The 24,117-nt window shown below is 41.3% G+C and overlaps 1 protein-coding gene across 5 annotated transcripts in view; it reads left to right on the top strand.

Moving 5' to 3' along the window:
* tiam2a (TIAM Rac1 associated GEF 2a) overlaps positions 1-24,117 on the top strand; it is a 262,182-nt gene that overhangs the window by 77,197 nt on the left and 160,868 nt on the right. Inside the window, exon 1 of one of the 5 annotated variants that reach the window (XM_061895545.1) lies at positions 5,993-6,205. The exons of the other annotated variants lie outside the window; for them this stretch is intronic. The gene's annotated coding sequence lies outside the window, so the exon portion shown is untranslated. Of the gene's footprint in view, positions 1-5,992; positions 6,206-24,117 lie in introns of those variants that run through there. 5 annotated transcript variants of the gene reach the window in all.

Below are 24,117 nucleotides of genomic sequence, written 5' to 3'. Positions count from 1 at the left end.
CTGTGTATGGATATGGTTGTTTACGCGGACATTTTTTTTTCAATCAAAAGAGATGTCAAAGGAGGCCAGCTCAAAGTTGGAAGCAAACATTGCGGCCTGTAGTCCTTTGACCAATCATTAAGGAGGTGACTGAAAGCGAGTTGGCCATACTCTCTTTATTTACGACTGCTATAGCCTATACACTGCAGCCACTTAATGTCTTGGAATTGCAACTGCATGCAAAGTCTACTACTGTACATAACACTTGCAAATAATACTCAGAAGTGTAAGAAAACAAGATTACATAACAGGACAGCATGGTTATTATTATCACCTTGGTGTTAAATGTTAAATAAAAAAAGTGTTATTTTTATTATTCAACAAGTAACTTTTATTACTACATTAAAAGACACAAAAGTACCGAAAATTGGTAGAGAAATCAAATGTTTGCCGTGATGAAACACACTTGTTGCGATTATTTATAATTGGATGGCCAACAACCATTTCTTCAAGTCATCGCAAATCGAACACACATGCAACGCTGTCTGCAGGAAAAACCCAAGGCTATTTATGGCACTTGACATTCAATGGTCATTGGAGACTTGTAATTTGTCAGCATGCCTATGCTAATGTTATTAAAGGTCCTGCAGGCCAGAAATGCAAAAGCTTTATGTGCATAATGATCGGGACCTGTTGCTTTTTTTCCAAGAGCCACCAACTTGATTTGCTTTTTTTGAAATCCATCCATCCATCCATCCATCCATCATCTTCCGCTTATCCGAGGTCGGGTCGCGGGGGCAGCAGCCTAAGCAGGGAAGCCCAGACTTCCCTATCTCCAGCCACTTCGTCTAGCTCTTCCCGGGGGATCCCGAGGCGTTCCCAGGCCAGCCGGGAGACATAGTCTTCCCAACGTGTCCTGGGTCTTCCCCGTGGCCTCCTACCAGCTGGACGTTCCCTAAACACATCCCTAGGGAGGCGTTCGGGTGGCATCCTGACCAGATGCCCGAACCACTTCATCTGGCTCCTCTCGATGTGGAGGAGCAGCGGCTTTACGTTGAGCTCCTCCCGGATGGCAGAGCTTCTCACCCTATCTCTAAGGGAGAGACCCGCCACCCGGCGGAGGAAACTCATTTCGGCCGCTTGTACCCGTGATCTTATCCTTTCGGTCATGACCCAAAGCTCATGACCATAGGTGAGGATGGGAACGTAGATCGACCGGTAAATTGAGAGCTTTGCCTTCCGGCTCAGCTCCTTCTTCACCACAACGGATCGATACAACGTCCGCATTACTGAAGACGCTGCACCGATCCGCCTGTCGATCTCACGATCCACTCTTCCCCCACTCGTGAACAAGACTCCTAGGTACTTGAACTCCTCCACTTGGGGCAGGGTCTCCTCCCCAACCCGGAGATGGCACTCCACCCTTTTCCGGGCGAGAACCATGGACTCGGACTTGGAGGTGCTGATTCTCATTCCGGTCGCTTCACACTCGGCTGCGAACCGATCCAGTGAGAGCTGAAGATCCCGGTCAGATGAAGCCATCAGGACTACATAATCTGCAAAAAGCAGAGACCTAATCACGTGGCCACCAAACCGGAACCCCTCAACACCTTGGCTGCGCCTAGAAATTCTGTCCATAAAAGTTATGAACAGAATTGGTGACAAAGGACAGCCTTGGCGGAGTCCAACCCTCACTGAAAACGTGTCCGACTTACTGCCAGCAATGCGGACCAAGCTCTGACACTGATCATACAGGGAACGGACTGCCACAATAAGACAGTCCGATACCCCATACTCTCTGAGCACTCCCCACAGGACTTCCCGAGGGACACGGTCGAATGCCTTCTCCAAGTCCACAAAGCACATGTAGACTGGTTGGGCAAACTCCCATGCACCCTCAAGAACCCTGCCGAGAGTATAGAGCTGGTCCACAGTTCCACGACCAGGACGAAAACCACACTGTTCCTCCTGAATCCGAGGTTCGACTATCCGGCGAAGCCTCCTCTCCAGTACACCTGAATAAACCTTACCGGGAAGGCTGAGGAGTGTGATCCCACGATAGTTGGAACACACCCTCCGGTCTCCCTTCTTAAAGAGAGGGACCACCACCCCGGTCTGCCAATCCAGAGGTACCGCCCCCGATGTCCACGCGATGCTGCAGAGTCTTGTCAACCAAGACAGCCCCACAGCATCCAGAGCCTTAAGGAACTCCGGGCGGATCTCATCCACCCCCGGGGCCTTGCCGCCGAGGAGCTTTTTAACTACCTCAGCGACCTCAGCCCCAGAAATAGGAGAGTCCACTACAGATTCCCCAGGCACCGCTTCCTCAAAGAAAGACGTGTTGGTGGGATTGAGGAGGTCTTCGAAGTATTCCCTCCACCGATCCACAACATCCGCAGTCGAAGTCAGCAGAACAACATCCGCACCATACACGGTGTTGATAGTGCACTGCTTCCCCTTCCTGAGGCGGCGTATGGTGGTCCAGAATCGCTTCGAAGCCATCCGGATGTCGTTTTCCATGGCTTCCCCGAACTCTTCCCATGTCCGAGTTTTTGCTTCCGCGACCGCTAAAGCTGCACACCGCTTGGCCCGTCGGTACCCGTCCACTGCCTCCGGAGTCCTATGAGCCAAAAGAACCCTATAGGACTCCTTCTTCAGCTTGACGGCATCCCTCACTGCTGGTGTCCACCAACGGGTTCTGGGATTACCGCCACGACAGGCACCAACAACCTTGCGGCCACAGCTCCAATCAGCCGCCTCGACAATAGAGGTTCGGAACATGGTCCACTCGGACTCAATGTCCCGCACCTCCCTCGTGACATGTTCAAAGTTCTCCCGGAGGTGTGAATTGAAACTCTCTCTGACAGGAGACTCTGCCAGACGTTCCCAGCAGACCCTCACAATGCGCTTGGGCCTGCCAGGTCTGTCCGGCATCCTCCCCCACCATCGCAGCCAACTCACCACCAGGTGGTGATCGGTAGAAAGCTCCGCCCCTCTCTTCACCCGAGTGTCCAAAACATAAGGCCGCAAATCCGATGACACAACTACAAAGTCGATCATGGAACTGCGGCCTAGGGTGTCCTGGTGCCAAGTGCACATATGGACACCCTTATGTTTGAACGTGGTGTTTGTTGTGGACAATCCGTGACGAGCACAAAAGTCCAATAACAAAACACCACTCGGGTTTAGATCCGGGCGACCATTCTTCCCAATCACGCCTCTCCAGGTTTCACTGTCGTTGCCAACATGAGCGTTGAAGTCTCCCAGTAGGACAAGGGAATCACCTGGGGAGCACTTTCCAGTACTCCCTCGAGTGTACCCAAAAAGGGTGGGTATTCTGAACTGCTGTTTGGTGCGTAAGCACAAACAACAGTCAGGACCCGTCCCCCCACCCGAAGGCGAAGGGAAGCTACCCTCTCGTCCACTGGGTTGAACTCAAACGTGCAGGCTTTGAGCCGGGGGGCAACGAGAATTGCCACCCCAGCCCGTCGCCTCTCACTGCCGGCAACGCCAGAGTGGAAGAGGGTCCAGTCCCTCTCGAGAGAGCTGGTTCCAGAGCCCTTGCTGTGCGTCGAGGTGAGTCCGACTATATCCAGCCGGAACTTCTCTACCTCGCGCACTAGCTCAGGCTCCTTCCCCCCCAGTGAGGTGACGTTCCACGTCCCAAGAGCTAGCTTCTGTAGCCGAGGATCGGACCGCCAAATGCCCTGCCTTCGGCTGCCGCCCAGCTCACAATGCACCCGACCTCTATGGCCCCTCCTATGAGTGGTGAGCCCATTGGAGGGATGACCCACGTTGCCTCTTCGGGCTGTGCCCGGCCGGGCCCCATGGGGACAGGCCCGACCACCAGGCGCTCGCCATCGTGCCCCAACTCCGGGCCTGGCTCCAGAGCGGGGCCCCGGTGACCCACGTCCGGGCGAGGGAAATCTGGGTTCATTTTGTAGTAATTCCATAGAAGTCTTTGAGCTGCTCTTTGTCTGATCACTCACCTAGGACCTGTTTGTCTTGGGAGACCCTACCAGGGGGCATGAAAGCCCCCAGACAACATAGCTCCTAGGATCATTGGGACACGCAAACTCCTCTACCACGGTAAGGTAGCAGCTCATAAATGCATTGAAAAGGATGTCTACAACCGTGTTTTATATGGAAGTCAGAACGGAGCTACAAGAAGGGGAAAATAATCTGGTGGTTTTTCCAGATGCTTCCTCAACATGTGGATGGTAGTATCCACAATTTAGACTGAATATGTGCGGTAAAAGCGGAACAAATGACTCACAACTGCAAGGCATGAGCAAAATAAGTCTGTCTCACAACTGCTTTGTGTTCATTTTGGAAAATCACCGTGTGGATGAATAACTGCTGCTGTGGCTCATCCCATGCTTAGGCCAAAGGGAACATTCTATTTGGAAGGACAGTCTCAGCGACCATGCATATTTTTACACATTTTTTGTATGTTTTTCGATATTGTTATAATGATCTTATACATAGTTATAGCGGCTCCATACACAGTGTGGAGACGCTATATTAATAATCACCTCTATCACAAAAAATAAATACATTTGTTTAGTATTTTAAGCACCATTATCAAGTACTATTATATCTGAAGGACAAGGCTAAGCAATGTTACACACCTAGAGCAAGCCAGGAGCAGGCATGCTAATAGCTAAACTAACTGCGAAGCCAGCTATAAACAACACTTAGAAATAAGTGCTTAGTAACATTTAAGAAGTGGCGCCAGAACCATGTTGTAGCAGAAAGTAAGCATATTTTGAAAGGAAATTAAGACAAGTAGATTGAATAAAGTATAGGGAGAGGATAACATAACTGTTGGTGTGCTCCCATGATTACAGCCAGTACACATAAGAGGGCAGATTGATCCATAAACTGGTGGTGTCGATATAAAGGAAGTATCAGTACAAGATCGATATTAGAGTAATTAGGTTGATATTATTTTCTCAAAATCTTTTTTGTTGTTGTTTTTGTTAAGGTTTAGTAACTCAGGGAATAATTACTGGATGCAAACAATTTAAATGACTAATACATATTGCTAAAATACACTCAACATAAATAAATTTAAAAATTTACAGTTATACATGTGAGCTGTATCAGTGTTGGTTGGTAACGGCCGGTCTCACTCATGGATGATTGGTATCGGAATCGCCAGTATAAAACCCTGATTGGAACATCCCTATAAAATATGTAACCACTGTTTTCCCTTTTATCACATGCATCCACAAAAAATATACGCCACACACACATACCCCCACACCCAATCCAACGCCCTTGACGCGAATCCCCTAGGGGTGATAGACGGATGGGCAGTGCCTGGAGTGCTGCAGCCTGCCACAGTAGCCCCCACTCCCTCCCCTCTGATGCAAGTCTCAAAATGTTGAAATATGTATATGTGCTTTGCTATGGACGTTTTTTCCCACTCCAGACTGGGCCCCCTTAGGAGCCCAGTTTAGATTGTATTTTTTTACTCATCCTCCCCCAGCATTTACCTTTTTCCCATCTTTTACCCTTCAGCGTTCCTGTTCTGTAACCCTGTACACTGTTTGTTTGTCTAATCTTGAACGGGTTTGTGCTGAAAACCAAATTTTGTTGTACTTCTGCAGTGACAATAAAGACCTACCTACCTACGTATTACATACACTTGTTTAAGAAAAAAAAAAAGCAAAATGAATAAACTAAATCAACTATTAGCCCATCCATCCAATCCTTTTTTCAACCGCTTATTCCCTTTGGGGTCACGGGAGGCGCTGGTGCCTTATTCCCTTTGGGGTCACGGGGGGCGCTGGTGCCAACCCCTCGTCCACGTGAAGCCCAGGTTTATTTTCTATTACCACTCATTTAAATAACTTGGCTTCTGTGTCCAAAGCCATAACTTCTTAATTCGTAAACAATATTAACAATAACAATATGAACACAATAAAAAAACACACTTTTGAACCGAGTAAAATCAGTCAGCGCGCTGGTGCCAATATAAAATGCGCCTTGCCCTTGGTATCGATACGGTCGACATCTGTGTTGAACCGCCACCCGGAGTTCCAAGTCACGTCAGTTACTGCAACGTCGAGTGAGTGTACGTCACCAGCATCAAAGAGTAATGAAAAGATGCTGTCAATGTTAACTTTCCATGTGGCATATCGAATTAAGTAGCCAAAGTGGAGCAAGCGAGCTAAATGCGCGACGCTTGAAGCACCACTTTTGAAGCTGACTATTTCAGGTATGTAGGTCTATGCCTTCTTATGTTGTGGTCAAGTTAGTAACCGTGTGTTGCAATGCTGTACTGTATTTGGAGCTTTAAACACGTAAAAGACACGGAAGTTCTGGACGAGCGACGTTCTGGTTTATTCTTCGTGCACTGGTTTGTTATGTTTGTGAAACGTTCCCCTTAAATGTGCCATCACATTTACTTGCTTATTGGAATCATAACGGTCGCGCCTGGCCCCCAAAAGAGGCTTAAAGTGGCTCAAACCCAAGTTAACAGGTTCAAATTTAAGGACAAAAAATGGAACTAGGGTGAATGCTTTATGTAAGGATTAATTAGTGCGCGTGTGAACAATTATATCCAAATCTGACGTTTCAAATTATCCTTTTTGAACACGGAATTATGACCGCGTGTTCTGTCATGTTCACGACTTCAAACGAGTGTGTGTGCGCTATATTACTCGACCATTTGTGTTAAATAGTGTTGTAAGCACAATACCAATGGGCGCAAATTTAATGTCAAATCAAACCAAATCAAATGTTTATTGGATTCATCACTATACTGTGTACATCCAAAACTACCGACTAAACTACTACCACAACTTGGTTTACTATTTATCAAATACAATATTGTAGGGTTACCCGGAACTTAAAATAGGCCACCCGGCCTGAATCCACACTTCCCTCGCAAAAAACACCTTCGTTTCCCAACCCTCACGCTTGGATAAATAGGCCTTGATGCCATTTACGCAGTGTTGGGAGACTGTTTTGCTGTTAGATCGCGTCCAAATTTGCAAAGTGCGCGAGATTGGCGAAATGCTTACAACAATAGTTAGTCAATTGAGATAAAAATGGTTATTTTACTTAATTTTCACATGCTGACATCTGAAATGTTTACGTTGTCGATCAAATCATTACTCTTTTAAATCAATTGTATAAATATTCCTCGCTGGAACTTACTTAATACTAAAGTTGGCTAAGTGAGTTGGGTATCAAATTAAATGTCTTTAAACGCGTTTTCTGATTACTGTATATGGATTGCAGGCGTGATATTGCTCATCTCAAAATTTTGTAACATAATAACCATTGAGCTTGGAATGTCTTTGAACTTTAATAATGGAGGTAATGACTCCTTTAAAGGGCTTCAAAGGCTGTAGTTTTTTAACTAGATTTGGGAGTCTGATTCAACAACTTATTTTTTTAATGCTAGGACAATATTCAGTTATTCATCAGAATACATGCTCACATGGCCCAAATAAACTTGCATGAAATGAGCAGTGAGTATATTAGCTATCAGTAATGATGAATAGTTTTCAGTTCTCTGTCATCTGTGTTACAACATCCATCCATCCATTTTCTACCGCTTGTCCCTTTTGGCATAAAATCAGTTTATTGGTGTGTTTATATAATTACATTGTCATAGTTACATTGTCTACAAACTAAGGGAATGCGTTAAGGCAGTGGTCCCGAACCACCGGGCCGCGGACTGATTGGCCGCACAAGAAATAATAAAAAAAATCAACATAAAAACACAATATATACATTATATATCAATATAGATTAATACAGTCTGCAGGGATACAGTCCGTAAGCACACATGATTGTATTTCTTTATGAAAAAAAAAAAGGATCCCCCCCTCCGGTCCGTGTGACAAATTTTCAAGCGTTGACCGGTCTGCAGCTACAAAAAGGTTGGGGACCATTGCGTTAAAGGACACAGGAGGGCTTTAGTTGCAAAAAAGAAAATATTTTTATTAGAGATGGGTAATATGGCCACAAATCTGTATTGCAACCTGCGTACGATAATGATATATCACAACATATTATTTGGTACATAAATGATCATCATTTTTTTTTTCAAAACTGGGTTACAAAGGCTCTCAAATTGGCTGTTGACACATACAATAACAAAGTACGTCATTTCTGGTTGTATTATTTTCTCCTGAAAATTATTAATTTACTTACCGTGGTTCTTATTAATAAATGCGGCCGGATATCCGGATCGAGAAGTGGCCAGCATCGGTTACAACCCCCTCACTGGATAAATCCGTAGGTTAATCAAGTGTAGACACATGAAACGGTTATCCGCAGAACTAGAAATGAGTTGGCAGTTTTTATTTTTAAAGCGACACGTAAGCCAGGGTTGTCTGTGAAAAGAGCCATGTGCTTGTTACTTTCCTTATGGAACTGGAGACTAGAATATACGTAGATACATGGACCGGGTGTCGTGCGGGACTAGCAATTAGTAAGACAATGTGAGCGTCATGGCTTCCCGCCAAATAATTACCAGCAAAGATGTAACGTCAACATGGCGGACCGTCTCGTGCTGTGCCATCTATCAATATTGTAACATATCAAGGATTGGGGAGGCTCCAGCAGATTCCCTGAGTGTCTTTCTTCATTTCACAACATACAATGTTGATGTAGTACGGCCTCAATCTGTGTCCCACTCTCTTTTACGGAACCATTCAGACGACCTGTCACCTCCACAATGTCAGAATTAGTTTGTGACGAGCCCCAAGATGCAGATAAGGAGGCAGGCATTTTGCAGGTAAATATGTTTTAATTAAAATACTAGAACAAGAACAAAAGGGGTACAACAAAAAGCGTGCACAAGGCGGATAACAAAACTAAAAGAGCTAGCTTGGGAGCTAGAAAACAAAAGGAGCATAGCATGGAAGCTTGCGGGTAACGAGCAGGAAAACAGAAGTCGTAACATGTAGAATGAAAACAAAATGGAAGCAGGTAACAAAAGACAGTAAGCTACAAACAGATACCGATATATAGCTTACCGCTACGCTGCAATGACACGACACGAAACGACACGACAGGAGCGACAATACGGAAGTGACATCGGCAATAATCCAGCACTGACTGGATGGGAAGACAGGTTCAAATAGGAGTGGGCTGATTGACACCAGGTGTGGCCAAGTGCCAATCAGCCGCAGCTGAGGGGACACAGCACTAAGGGAGAAAGACATGAAACAGACAAAATAAGAGCACTGACAGGAACTAAAGACAGGAAATACTACACACACAGGAAAAACTAAAACACAAACAAACTGTCAGGGGCAAGCCTGACACACAACATACGTCACTTCCCATCCTTGTCCCGGAAGTCCCGCCCCCAAGTTGTTAGCAAACTTTTTATTTAAAAAAATAAATGTGTTCATGTCTTACATAAGAATTGTGAATGATATAAATTTTTGCATATTTCCATTATGCCTGATCTGCTGATATGGGCAAAGTGCAGAAGCGTTCCCATTGTGACATCATCCGACCCCGGATTTATGGAAATTGCCGAAGACATTCGGATCCATCCATCCATCCATCATCTTCCGCTTATCCCATTCGGATCGGAATATTCAAAATGGCCATCTGAAATTGTCGCATTTTGTGATGTGTTGGCGGTATTTTCACATACTTTGTGAAATTAGTTAGTAACGCGGACAAGTTGAAAAATGTATTCGGATGTTACCATTTAGTGGTCGATTGTAAGGAATATGTGCTGTACTGTGCAATCTACTAATAAAAGTTTCAATCAATCATTCAATCAATCAAAGAATGTAAATACAATTGAATATGGTTTAATGCAGTGTTTCTCAAATGGGGGTACGCGTACCCCTGGGGTTACTTGAAAGTATGCCAAGGGGTACGTGAGATTTTTAAGAAATATTCTAAAACTAGCAACAAATCAAAAATCCTTCATAAATATATTTATTGAATGATACTTCAACAAAATTTGAATGCAAGTTCATAAATTGTGAAAAGAAATGCAACAATGCAATATTCAATGTTGACAGATATTGTTTGTGGACATGTTCCATAAATATTGATGTTAAAGATTTATTTTTTTGTGAATAAATGTTTAGAATGAAGTTCATGAATCCAGATGGATCTCTATTACAATCCCCAAAGAGGGGATTACTTTTATGTGTAGAAATCTTTATTTATAATTGAATCACTTATTTATTTTTTAACAAGATTTTAGTTATTTTTATTTCTTTTTTTTCAAAATAGTTCAAGAAAGACCACTACAAATGAGAAATATTTTGCACTGTTATACAATTTGATAAATCAGAAACTGATGACATTGTGCTGTATTTTACTTCTTTATCTCTTTTTTTCCAACCAAAAATGCTTTGCTCGGATTAAGGGGTACTTGTATTAAAAAAATGTTCACAGGGGTGTAGGGATGTCTCGATCCAGGTTTTTGTACTTCCGATCTGATACGGATATTGTTTTTGCACTTCCGATCCGATACTGGCCTATCCGAGCATGTATTAAAGTTTAAAGTTATTTAGCCTACTTAGTTGTCAGATTCATGCTGAAAAGGATTTTAGTACTCTTGATAACCACTAGCCAGCTAAATTAGGTGAGTTTGTATAATACACAATAGTTGGTATTCAAGGATAAACACAAAATATGAAAAATTATACATGACAAACAGAAATGTCATCATTAAACAGTTAAAAAGTTAACAGTATAAAGTGCAAATAATGCTGTAAACATTATTTAAAAAAGCAAAACAAACAAACAACCTCAGTGGGATAAAATGTCTATAACTCAGCATCAATATTTGCTCTTGAACAAGTGCAAACTTAAAAAAACGAACAAAAAACTATCTACACACTCCCTTCAATTGTTTGCCCCAGTCCGGGGGGGGGCAAACAATTGAAGTCCAAGCATGATAGGGAGAGTCTTTCTAACAAAGACGAGCACTTCAAGATGCTCAGGTGTCGTCAGCCTGCTCCTGTGTTCATCTATGAGTGCTAAAAAGCCTCTCACTCGCAAGAGTCATTAAAATCTCTTACAACTTTACCACCACGCTTGACTTTATTGTGGCATGTTTTGCACTTCACCTCTTCATCTTTTTCGTTTTGTAGGGTAAAATAAGCCCACACAGCTGACATTTTTACCGTAACTTTTAAGTCACACGGCCTTCTGAACGGTTAGAACGCAGACCTGTGGATGTGTTGAAGGTGTGCTGGAAAATGCGGAATAGAGTTTAGGGAGCAGCAGAAGAGTGGAATGTATTATTTAAATCGGTGCGTTGGAAAACACGGACCGGAGCTTTTTTAAAAACTGGGTCTGGATCGGCATTTTCCTGTGCCTTGCCGATACGTATTTTTTAGCAAATATCGGCGGCCGATCCGATCCAAATATCGGATCGGACAACCCTACAGGGGAGTACATCACTGAAAAAAGGTTGAGAACCACTGGTTTAATGGATACAATGAAACACAACTAAGCATATAAACTCAACTTGTTGAAAAATTCTACTGGTTCATTTTTTTTAAATTTTGCCTATCGTTCACCATCAATATGAGAGACAAGACAACAAAAGGTTATTTGTTTTTATTTTTAAAATGTATAAATCGACACGTTCTTGGTGGCTAGCAATGCAGCTAATGGGAACAATCCATTCTACCTCTAAATCACTTTAAAAGTGCATTAAAAAAAATCATCTCCAATGCTTCATTTACGTTCCGTAACCTGTATAATAACCGCGCTGTAGCTACATTGTTATTGTAAGAGTGAACACAGAGGAACTCTATTAAAAAAAAATCATCTCCAATGCTTCATTTACGTTCCGTAACCTGTATAATAACCACGCTGTAGTGACATTGTTATTGTAAGAGTGAACACTGAGGAACTCTTTTTTTCTAGCGTAATAAATGGACGTGCTTCAATATTAGCCGTAAAAGCTAGCTACAAAAAGAGATAAGCTAGCAACTGCATCAACACAATGCGATAAGACATCAATCTGTACTGACTATAAACATGAACAATCATGTTACAGTATCTGTAAAGTATTAGCCCACATTTCCTGTTTTGTGTGTACACAGCTGGCCAGACGGTGTATGCTGTCTGTGATGATGCACGCATGACGTGCTGCATGTATCACGATCAATATAAAGTGTGACTCATTCGATGGAAAATTGTCTCTTTGGTACAGTTGGCCAGGGACGTTTTTTCGTATGAGTTTGGATATGCACTCCATTTTGCAGCTTCAAGTCACTTTCACCTCACTCTCTCGACTTCCGTTTGTTCCAAGGTCTGACTCTTCCTTCGTGCTGGCATCTAAAAGCAGTACTTCATCCTCCATTTATTCAGATTAAAAAAGTTAAAGTTTTTAATTCTCATTCGTCCAAAAATATACTTGTTGTTTGTTACCTAATCTGCCATGATTAGAAGACACACACGCCCTTGTTTCCGGAAGTAAGACACACTGTTTTTGCCAGAAGTCTTAAGTGCGCTGTTATGGAAACGGAAATAAATGAGCTGACATTGATTAAAGTGACCAAAATAGGGTAAATATTGTACATATTACACATAGTTATGAACGTGTGTGTTACCATATTATATTATATATATATATATATCCATCCATCCATTTTCTACCGCTTATTCCCTTTCGGGGTCGCGGGGGGCGCTGGCGCCTATCTCAGCTACGATCGGGCGGAAGGCGGGGTACACCCTGGACAAGTCGCCACCTCATCGCAGGGCCAACACAGATAGACAGACAACATTCACACTCATATTCACACACTAGGGCCAATTTAGTGTTGCCAATCAACCTATCCCCAGGTGCAATCATCAGGGCTGCAACTAATGATTAATTTGATAATCGATTAATCTGTCGATTATTGCTTCGATTGATAATCGGATAAAAAAGACAAACTACATTTCTATCCTTTCCAATACTTTATGTAAAAAAAAAAAAAACCCGCATACTGGCACCATGTCCTTTCGACTTGCCAAACATAACAATAACAAGGCAAGTGTTAGAAAAATGTTTTTTTTTATAAAGTGCACAATTGTCATGCACAATAACAATAATTTTGCTTAGGGGAATTTCAAACCTGCCTACTACCTATTCCAAACATTCTGCAATGTTGGATGCTGAATGTCTTTCCTCTAGTGGCATGGTCATAAGGCAGATTGACTTCATGTTCCATTCATCTCTAATTTAGTGGCATGTTTATCCGAGGTAGGCTTCTGTGGCTACACTTGTCCACACATCAGTGGTCAGAACAATTTTGCTCTGGGTGGCTTTAATGTCAGTTTACACAGCTTGAAATGTCTGCTCATACTTCCTCTCCGTCAGTTTCATAAAATGGGTCCTCGACGGAAGAGTGTAACCAGGGTTGTGGACGTAAATAATTTTTTAATGAAACCGTCATCCTCCACCATTGATAGTCGCCTCATGTCAGTTAGCAACATATTCAGGATAGCATCAGTCAATGTAGCCGCTTGCTTTGGTGTGCACACCTTCCTTTGTACGAAGTCGCTAATGCTGGCTTGTTTCTTTCTGAAATGAGAGAAACAATATCATGAACGTACATAGTAGCAACATTTACATGTAACTCAATACATAATTAGTTGATTTATTTGATAATTTCTGATGTAAAAGGCAGATTTTTTCATATCATGGTCACTGCTGCCTAGTTTTTCTTGTTATATTGTTATTTTTACAGTTTTATATTTTTATTCTTATGTTGCTTTTTTGTTTTTAGTCTTATTGTAATATTTTTTTTTTTTTACAATTCAAACCCCTGTTATTTACTTTTTAAATTCGATGTCAATTCTGTACACTGCTGCTGGAATTTAAATGTTCCTGAGGAAACTCCCTGAGGGAATCAATAAAAGTACTATCTAACTATCTATCTATCTGTCTGTCTGTCTGTCCTGTCTAAATAGACCACCACATTAAAAAAAAAGCTAAATGGAATAAATGGACATTGGGGATGCAGCATACAACAATAATAACACAGAAATGTAACTCATCAGATCAGAACTGTGTTAGATATTGTACACGTTTCTGTTGTGAATAATAAAGGATTCATTTTAGGCTGCCTGTGAATAATAGCATGAAATTTTCCAGCACCTTCATAACGTTTATATTACTAAAGCGTCACTCATATATTATATAACTTTATCGGGTCCGGCTACATTGATCCATTATATAACCAACCAGAGATATTTCTGTCCGTTTATTGCCTTAGAAAAATCTCCTCGTTAACAACATATTAAAAACACACAAAGACGGACACAACGGATCAATATACTCGGAATTTGGACTTAAAAAAGTTACGTACCGTGAGTTCTCTTCATCCATGGCTCCTCTTCAGGTGCTGCCGAAGCAATGTTGACCTTCGTGCCACATACGCCAGCTCCATGCTACTCGTTTTGCAGGAAATGTCGTCTTTGAAGTCTTTAAAGTAAAGACTTAACCCTGATATTATATTTTCCAGAGAAGCAACTAATATTTTTCAGTCGAGTTGTTTCGATAGACTGTACATACAATTAGGGATGATGTTTCTTAAGAAATTATCGATTTCGATGCCATTATCGTGTCCTCTTATCAAACCGATTCCTTATCAAATCTCTTATCCAATCCAGATAGGCTGTTGTATATGGAAAAAAAAACACAATAATTGATTTAACAAAAACTCATTTGTGGCAGCCTTCACTTCTATTTTTCAAGAAAAAAATTATATATAAAAAAATATATATATTGACTGTTAGGTGGCCCAATTAAAGGGGCACTAAGTAAATACATGGAGAGGAAATCCTATATTAATTTGTATTATTTGACAGACCTGCAAACCCTAAAGTGGTGTAGGCTACAAGATACCGTTAACGTTATCAGACACATACAAAAAGGCTAACGTTACCGTTAGCCACTGACTATGCTTAGGTACCGTTAGTGTAGCTAATATTACCGCAGTTCTGGTTAACATAAGAGGCAACGTTATTTTAGCCTAAAGGCTACAAGTGAGCAGATATGGAAATTGACCGGCAACAGTCAACGTTAGTTACTTACAGGCAATGTCACTGGGACTATAGGTTGAAGCAGAGGAAGAAGGGTGTGCTTCATCATCTCTGTCGCTGCTTCTCCATGTGTCGAAGACATGACTCGTTTCTCTAACCTTCAGGTTATGTACGGCCTGAACATCTTGAACTGCTCCCCTTACAGTAAAGCGAAGCCTGGCAGTAATTGCAAATAGCTGTTTCCTCGTCGTATTTCTTATTAAAGTAAAGCTATGCCTTGGAGCGTTTTGTTGTTGCGGCTTCTTTATCCGCCGCCGAATGACTGAGCTACGTCATTTCCTGTGACGTGTTACAGGACATTTCCTGTGACACGGGATTCGGATAAAGAACCAAATCTATCTCTTTAATATAGTGGCTTCGATAACGGAAACCGTTTCTCAAAAAGGGATTCGAAAACCATGGAATCGGTTCTTTTGTTTTCAAACAATTGGGAGAACCGGTTTTCGAACATCATCCCAACATACAATGTTATGTTAGCTAACGCAAGCTATGCAAATCGCAATCGTTAGCTAACAACACACAAAGCAAAGACGCATGTATGTGTTACACACAGGCGTAGTTACATCCCTACTTGCTGAAAGCCGTAAGAAGGCGGTATATAATGGTTAAAACATATTGGGAAGTTAGTGTCCTCTTGGAATCTACATAAAGGTTGCGAACAGCCCCTTTTAAAAATGACTAAATATTTTAGAAATTATCGTCATCTGTAAATGCAATCTTCTGTTGTAATTTTGTGTGCCAGACATTGTGAGGCTTTAGTAGTAGCAAACCCTGTGGTCTGCTGCTCTCGTGGAGAGATTGCCTCCACTTGGAAACTTGCGGTTGCCTTCCAGGGCACTAATAACAATGTTTCACATCCGGGATGGCGTGCACGGGCTTAAACTAATAATAACAATGTTGAGAATTGCCAGGTACTGGGCTTTCCTGTTAGCTGAGACGGTTGTTATAGTTCAAAGGCCCGAGTGAAAGCTGTACTTATGCAGTCATGTTGTATTAATGGCCTCATGTATTGTTGATGCTCTGTGTTTTTCCTTTTTTGAATTTAGAAATGACATATTTGATATCATTACCAGGCCTCAAATTTTAACTTTTTAATATCAAGACAAGTGTTGCCTTAAAGGAGGGCTCATATTTTAGGGCACCAAGGCAGGTTAGAAGGAAACCAAGGCAAACATTATTTTCTTCCGAGGCAGGGGCTCCAAAGCATGCATACATACACACACACACACACACACACATATGTATATATATATATATATAAATATATATATATATATATATATATATATATATATATATATATATATATATATATATATATATATATATATATCATATTTTAGGGCACCAAGACAAGTTAGAAGGGCACCAAGGCAAAAGTTATTTTCTTCCGAGGCAGGGGCTCCATATATATATATATATATATATATACATGAAGTAGTCTTGTAATTTTTCCCACACATACATATTGCGCTCTACCACGGTATCGAGCACTATTCTCTGGATAATCTAATTAAAACATATATATATACACATATATACATGAAGTAGTCTTGTGATTTATCCCACACATACATATTGCGCTCTACCACGGTATCGAGCACTATTCTCTGGATAATCTAATTAAAATATATATATATATATATATATATATATTAGGGGTGGGCAAAAATATCGATATAGCAATACATCGCGATACGTTCTCTTCCGATTCAATATCGATACTCAAAGTTTGAATATCGATAAAAATAAAATTAAAAAATCATGTTTTTTAGACAGACTGTAAATGCAGTGCGACCTCCGCTCCGCCAAGTGTCGCTGTGCCGTTACCTCACTGCAAGGCGTTTGCACATTTCTTCTCGTTTTTCCCCGGCTGTTGCAGTGAGGCAGTGGAGCTGAAAAAAACCCAAAACAAAACAAGCAAGCATGGAAGGAAAACTTAAACTGGAGACGCCCTCGAACTTTAAGGCAGATAGATGTTTGGAAGTATTTTGGATTCCAAAGGAAAAGAGAGCACACAAGTTAGCTGGACAAAGACTACGCGCTTTGCAAACGCTGTTTCGCTCCCATTAGATACTCAGGCAACACGAAAAACTTGCGAACACATTTAGTAAGACACTGCCCCGGCATATTTGTAGAGCCGCAGCTGCCGAAACCTGTCAACCCTTGCAAAGAGGTATCTGTGCATCCCAGGCACGAGTGTCTCTGCTGAGAGAATCTTTTCAACCGCAGGTGACATTATAACTGCACAGAGGAGTGCACTCAGCCCAGAACATGTGGATCAGATTATCTTTCTTCACAAAAATCTGAAAACAAAAGAAGTCAAGTACAAGTAGGCCCATTCATGTATGAGTATCTTGGTTACAAATTTTGTTTTGTTTAAATACAAATATTATGCACAATTTTTTTATTTTTCTCATACATTTCAGCTCTGTGTGTTAAGTAACATTAAAGTGCTTCTACAATATGTATGCATAGACATATTTTACTTTTCTACATACATTCAGTGAAGTGTTCAAACAGTCACACACAGTTCTTGTCCAGGGAGACAAGTGTGTGAACTTAATTTTGTCATTTAAGGTCAAAGGGAAGAAGCTGCACTTTATTTTGTATTTTCAATTTCAGTGTGTGACACACTGCATTTTATTTGGAGTATTTAATCTAAGTTCAGAAGAAACATGATGCACTGAGGTTTAAGTTCAGTTTGTGGACACTGACCCACACTGCACTTTGTGTCATTGTGCTCAGGGAGACTAATAATAATGCACACTGCACTTTTCAATGTGTTTCAGACAGTGTTGTTCATGCAAATATGTTGTAACTTGTGCTTGTATAGTTAAAATAAAATGGCATGGGTAACTTGAATTACATTTGCCTCAGTTTGTTCCGTGAATTATTACTATCATCTGATGTACATACAACTCAGATTTTAAGATGCATAATGTATTTTACATTTTTCAGTTAACTATGGAGAATATTGCAATATATCGCATGTATCGCAAAACTTTTGATATCGCAATATCGTATCGAATCGTAACACAAGTATCGTGATGCGTATCGTATCGTGAGGTCCTTGGCAATACCCAGCCCTAATATATATATATATATATATATATATACATATATATATACACATACATACATACATACATACATTCGGGGATTGTTAAAGTGTTTCTGATTCTGATATACATAAATAGACTCCCTTTTTAGACCAGTTGATCTGCCGTTTCTTTTCTTTTTCTCCTATGTCCCACTCTACCTTGTGGAGGGGGTCCGGTCCGATCCGGTGGCCATGTACTGCTTGCCTGTGTATCGGCTGGGGACATCCCTGCACTGCTGATCCGCCTCCGCTTGGGATGGTTTCCTGCTGGCTCCGCTGTGAACGGGACTCTCGCTGCTGTGTTGGATCCGTTTTGGACTGGACTCTCGCGGCTGTGTTGGATCCATTATGGATTGAACTTTCACAGTATCATGTTAGACCCGCTCGACATCCATTGTTTTCGTCCTCTCCAAGGTTCTCATAGTCATCATTGTCACTGATGTCCCACTGGGTCATCATTGTCACTGACGTCCCACTGGGTGTGAGTTTTCCTTGCCCTTATGTGGGCCTACCGAGGATGTCGTAGTGGTTTGTGTTGTGGTTTGTGCAGCCCTTTGAGACACTAGTGATTTAGGGCTATATAAGTAAACATTGATTGATTGATTGATATACCACGTTTAAATCATCTCTTTAGTGCAGGACTGACTCACAACCACTTTGATGCTCTCACACTATAGAAATTGCATTGTTTTTTTAATGCAGTTTCCTCCTCGACTCCAATGGGAACACTTTCTCATGATCACTCTGGATTTTGATAACGTGTGAATATTTAGTTTTCTTCTTCGCCAACAACTTTCTGCCGTGCTCTTTCTATTGGGTGTGCTTCAACTCCACCAGCATCTGAGCGAAACATAGGATGGTTTGTAATCAGTAGTATGCCTCAAGGGTTAAGTATCCATCTCCATCCCCATTCTGAGCCCGCCCCTATTTAGGAGGGGAAGGCTGTGAATAAATACCACCCTTGTCCTCTCATAATGAAACAGCTTGACCTTTCATGACTCCTGCAAGTAGCGCATCTGCCTGTCAAATCCTTTTCGTCTGGTCCTTTGGGGCTGCCACATCTGCTCCCGACCACTAGTATATACAATTTCTGGAATTTATTTAGCTCATTAAGAATTAAGGGTTGGTAAATAATGTTCAGTGCTTTAGTGATTTAGAGTCCATTCTTGTTTTTTACTGTTTCGTCTGAATAATGTCAGAGACTCTCTTTTTTATTCTGGTCTCTTCCTGAATGGATGCAATAATAATAAGGTTGGCATTGACCTTAATTTAATCACATCCGTAAAAATGCCTCACATATGGCACAATTGCTGGTGCTTAACTCCGTCATGTCACGCACTGAAAAAATGTTGTCCCTTGCTGCCCATTTTGGCTTGTTGCCTTTATCAGTTTTTATGGACCACATTCCTCTGTGACAAAGCGCCAGTGAAGTGAATAAATAATATTGTTTTGCTGAGATTTATCTGGTGACGTTTCCGCAGCAAGCTCACATGCCGCTGAAAAATGGGTTCAAGTGAGAAAACAGCAGCCTACACAGGTCAGCCTTTGTCGCTCCACTTACTTTTAACACTGCTGGTTAAACAAGAGCGTCTTTGTGGAGCACCTGCTCCAGATTAGAGGTCAATAGCTGTTTCATTTCAAATTTCTAGTGATAATTTCACTGTGAAACCTAAAATTAACTACTGTCGTTTTTTGACAGTTTTTAGACGGATCTGTAAAATGCCAGCTGCAATGTTGAAATTCAAATCGGCTTCCTCTTGTCAGAAAGAAATAATTATTCTCCTGGGACAGAACACCACATGTTGACATGTGCACCATGCATTGCTGAACTAATTTAAAGCAATATGCAAATGCAGCTGAGATAGGCTCCAGTACCCCCCGTCATCCCAAAAGGGACAAGTTGTAGGAAATGGATGGATGGATGTTGCATTGCACAGGATGGGTAAATCAAAGCTAATAAACAATTTGTCACTCATATTAGGTATGAACATTGGTTTTGATGCCTTTATTCAGAACTGCTATATGTGGACTTACACACCCAGGGTGGCCTAAAGTGGAATGAAATGACAATGTGTGTGCGGGTGTGTTTGTGTGTGTGTGTTGGGGGGGGGGTTGGACCAGCTGTCTCACTCGTCATAGCTTGTCCCAGGATGTCAAGAAGCACAGATTTTTCCCCTTTATCTGAGATTCAACCGGCAATTGACAGCCTTGATGAACCATGCTGTCTGTATATTATGTGGAGCCAAGATTGAAGCTTGCAATAAAGACACATTGTTCAATCACAGGAGAATTATTGTAGCTGCTTTCCAGATTGCACTGAGCTTGTTTGACTTCATGAGCAGTTATTGCTTTGGACTTTATCCACAGTTTGATGAGCAGTCTGCACAATTAGTTACTCCCCTCCAAGAGGCAGCTGTTGACATTAGAGGATGGTTTACTCTTTACGTGAGGATTTCCAGATCCCAGTCGATAGCTGTACCTTTTAAGTGGGGTACTTCCTAATTAGAGGCTGCATTAAGGACATTTATTTACTGTGTGAAATACACATGCATATTTCCAGGTAGCCCAAGATGTTTTCTCACCCGAGGAATATTTAGTTAACCGTTCAGACTGTGGTCATGTCTATATGGCCCACAATGTAATACTAGCACCTCTAATGCTAGTCACTTCGCAAATCCTATAGTATAGGTGTCTAGTATAGTATATGTGAATCTTTACATTCCAAACATCCATCCATCCATTTTCTACCGCTTATTCCCTTTTGGGGTCGCGGGGGGCACTGGCGCCTATCTCAGCTACAATCGGGCGGAAGGCGGGGTACACCCTGGACAAGTCGCCACCTCATCGCAGGGCCAACACAGATAGACAGACAACATTCACACTCACATTCACACACTAGGGCCAATTTAGTGTTGCCAATCAACCTATCCCCAGGTGCATGTCTTTGGAAGTGGGAGGAAGCCGGAGTACACGGAGGGAACCCACGCATTCACGGGGAGAACATGCAAACTCCACACAGAAAGATCCCGAGCCTGGATTTGAACCCAGGACTGCAGGACCTTCGTATTGTGAGGCAGACGCACTAACCCCTCTGCCACCGTGAAGCCCTCTACATTCCAAACATTGATTTTAAATAAACAGGTTTTAGCTAATATCTTTGATATGATTACGACCACATGCTGGAAATGTCTGTGAAAAAAAAATTTTGTTTTGTTGTTGACTGATATTGTTACAAGTTGGGAGATTAGTTTCAGGCATCAATTAAATTACATTTTGGGAGTCGTCAGCCGTGTTAAGCATATTGTACTCATTGATTTGAGTTGAATTATTTACCACTTTGTCTAGCGAAATAAACCATTACTTACTGCTGCTGTCAGTATACCAATGTGAGGGCTCTGTAAAGTGAGATGATACAGGTTGTGTATTTTGGTCAGTTTTCACAACCAAACCATGCTAAGTGAACTGAATTCTATGGCGTTGCCAAAATGTTGCTTTGGTTTCAAAAGGCTTAGAAGAGGTCCACGCAGCCACATAAAGAGTTCCTCCACCCATTTTAGTAATAACCTTTGAAGACGAGTAAGCAGGAACATTTTTGCTATTGTGACCCTTATTATGCCTGGGCTGATAACAAATTGCTGCAGATAAACAATATTATTGCCATTATAGGGCTGGGCGATATTGGCTTTTATTAATATTGTGATATTTTTATGCCATATTGCGATATACGATATATATTACAATATTTTGCCTTAGCCTTGAATGAACACTTGATGCATATAATCACAGCAGTATGATGATTTTATGTGTCTACATTAAAACATTCTTCTTCATACTTCATTAATATATGCTACTTTTAAACTTTCATGCAGAGAGGGAAATCACAACTAAGTCAATTGACCAAAAGTGTATTTATTGAATACTCTTCATTCTCTCGCGGGTGACTTTTTAAATGAAAGAACAAATTAATAGTGTTGCTACATTTTGGTAGTAACACTTCTGCTACATACTTTGCATATTGCTGTTGTCTGCTGAATATCTTCCCACTTGAAGCCAAACCACTGCCAGATGATGGACCCCCTGCTCTTTATTGTGGGCATTTATTGTTTTTCCTCCCATTTGTGATCAGTTTCACACCATCTCTCTCTTGTATTGTCACAAGTTCCGCTCCACTCGACCTGCCTCGGCTAACGTTAGCCATGCTGCTACCTCTCTGCTCGGCGAGAGCTATGACGCTAGACACGCGAGAGTATGTGACGTATGTAAGAAGGTGGGCTTGTTTTCCGTCTCTGTGAGAATGAGAGACGAGGAGTGAGAATAGCCTGTTGTGTAATGCACGCAGCTAAAAGCAACTCGACCTGCCTCAGCTAACGTTAGCCATGCTAACGTTAGCTCTCGGCGAGAGCGTGTGACGCTACATGCGCGACAGTATGTGACGTATGTAACAAGGCAGGCTTGTTTTACGTTTCTGTGAGAAGGAGAGACGAGAAGGAGTGAGAAACGCCAGTAATGTAATGCATGCAGCTAAAAGCCACGGTGTGAGAACATATAATCGAATATTACGATATAGTCATTTTCTATATCGCACAGAGACAAACCTGCGATATATAGTTTATATCGATATATCGCCCAGCCTTATGCCATTATTTATGAGACCAAATTAACTATTGATGTAATGATAATATATAATTATAATGCATGTATATCGTTTCAAATGCAATAAACTTGCATTTCTCTTATATTTTGTCATCGTATTAGGAGGTCTGTTTTTCTTCTTTGGGACTTAATTCACACAGTCAAGTGAGTGTAGAGTTTGAGCAGAAAATAGAGACATAGGAAAGCATTCATAGAGTCCTGAAATAGGTGGTTCATTAAGGTAATAAAGTCAGGGGAAATAAACGAAAGTCCGTCGAAGGAAATGGCTCTTAAATATATCACTTTCATCATCTTGTGGAATACAATCGGACTGCTTGTGTCTGTCTGTAGTGATCACTTTGTAAATTGTTTGTTTGAACAGTTGATTTGTTTGAGAAACTGTGTGATGCATTAGTGCATTCTCTGCTGTATTAGTAGTGCTTGATAACAGAATGTACATAAAGGACAATAGATGGCATTAGTTTGTGTTCTTTTTTGGCTACTTATATGTAACTACGAAGACCTGTTTGTGCAAATAATTGAATATCATGTTAAGTCCTAGTAATAAAAATTGTTATTGTTGGTCCAATCCATCGTATTTTTGTTGTCCATTTTCATAACATAAACTAAAAGTTTTTTTGTTTTTTTGTGCAAGAAAGCTAAGTGCTTTATTCAACATGGATGAGCACATTGGTGATATTTGTTTGCATCAAGAAATTATCCTTAAAAGCATTAATAAAGTAGGTGACTATATCTCTCGTAGGCTTAACAGCATAAACTATATCTTGATATCACTAGCAAAGATGCCTGTTGAACAACGGAGAAATATATAGCTAAATAGTGAGACAAAATATGAACTTCACGCCATTAAAACAGCTGCAGATATGAATTGTAGATGAAACTAAAATTTGTAGCAAGAAATCTACTTAAAACAAACTCATCTTTTTTCTCATTAGCGTCACGATTGCAGCAGCACAACACTCGTTGTGTCAATCAAATACGTTACTTACCGTTGGCCGAATAAATCCAACCGAGTGCTTATTTGTGGACCACTCGAGATGTAAAGACACGTGTCTTCAATTGTTTCTTCTGTAAATACTGTGAGTGTCAAGTGAAGTCAAGGTAGCGTTAACCTCTTGGTCATGATAAATGGTTTAAATCTTTAAAAAAATAAAATATTAAAAATAAATAGTAGCCTAATGGGGCTTAGACCATCGCCTGAACCCGGAAGTGTCAGGATGTGCCTCTCGGTCACATGATTGCAACCCTCCTATTGGAATGAAAACGTTTAAATCTCCAAGTTAAATAAAACTTAACAAATAATAACATTGAAACTTACTTTGTCCCTTAGCAAA

Source organism: Nerophis ophidion, linkage group LG03 (genome assembly GCF_033978795.1).
Source record: "Nerophis ophidion isolate RoL-2023_Sa linkage group LG03, RoL_Noph_v1.0, whole genome shotgun sequence".
NCBI classification, from domain to species: Eukaryota; Metazoa; Chordata; class Actinopteri; order Syngnathiformes; family Syngnathidae; genus Nerophis; species Nerophis ophidion.
This window is presented reverse-complemented; position numbering and strand designations above follow the sequence as displayed.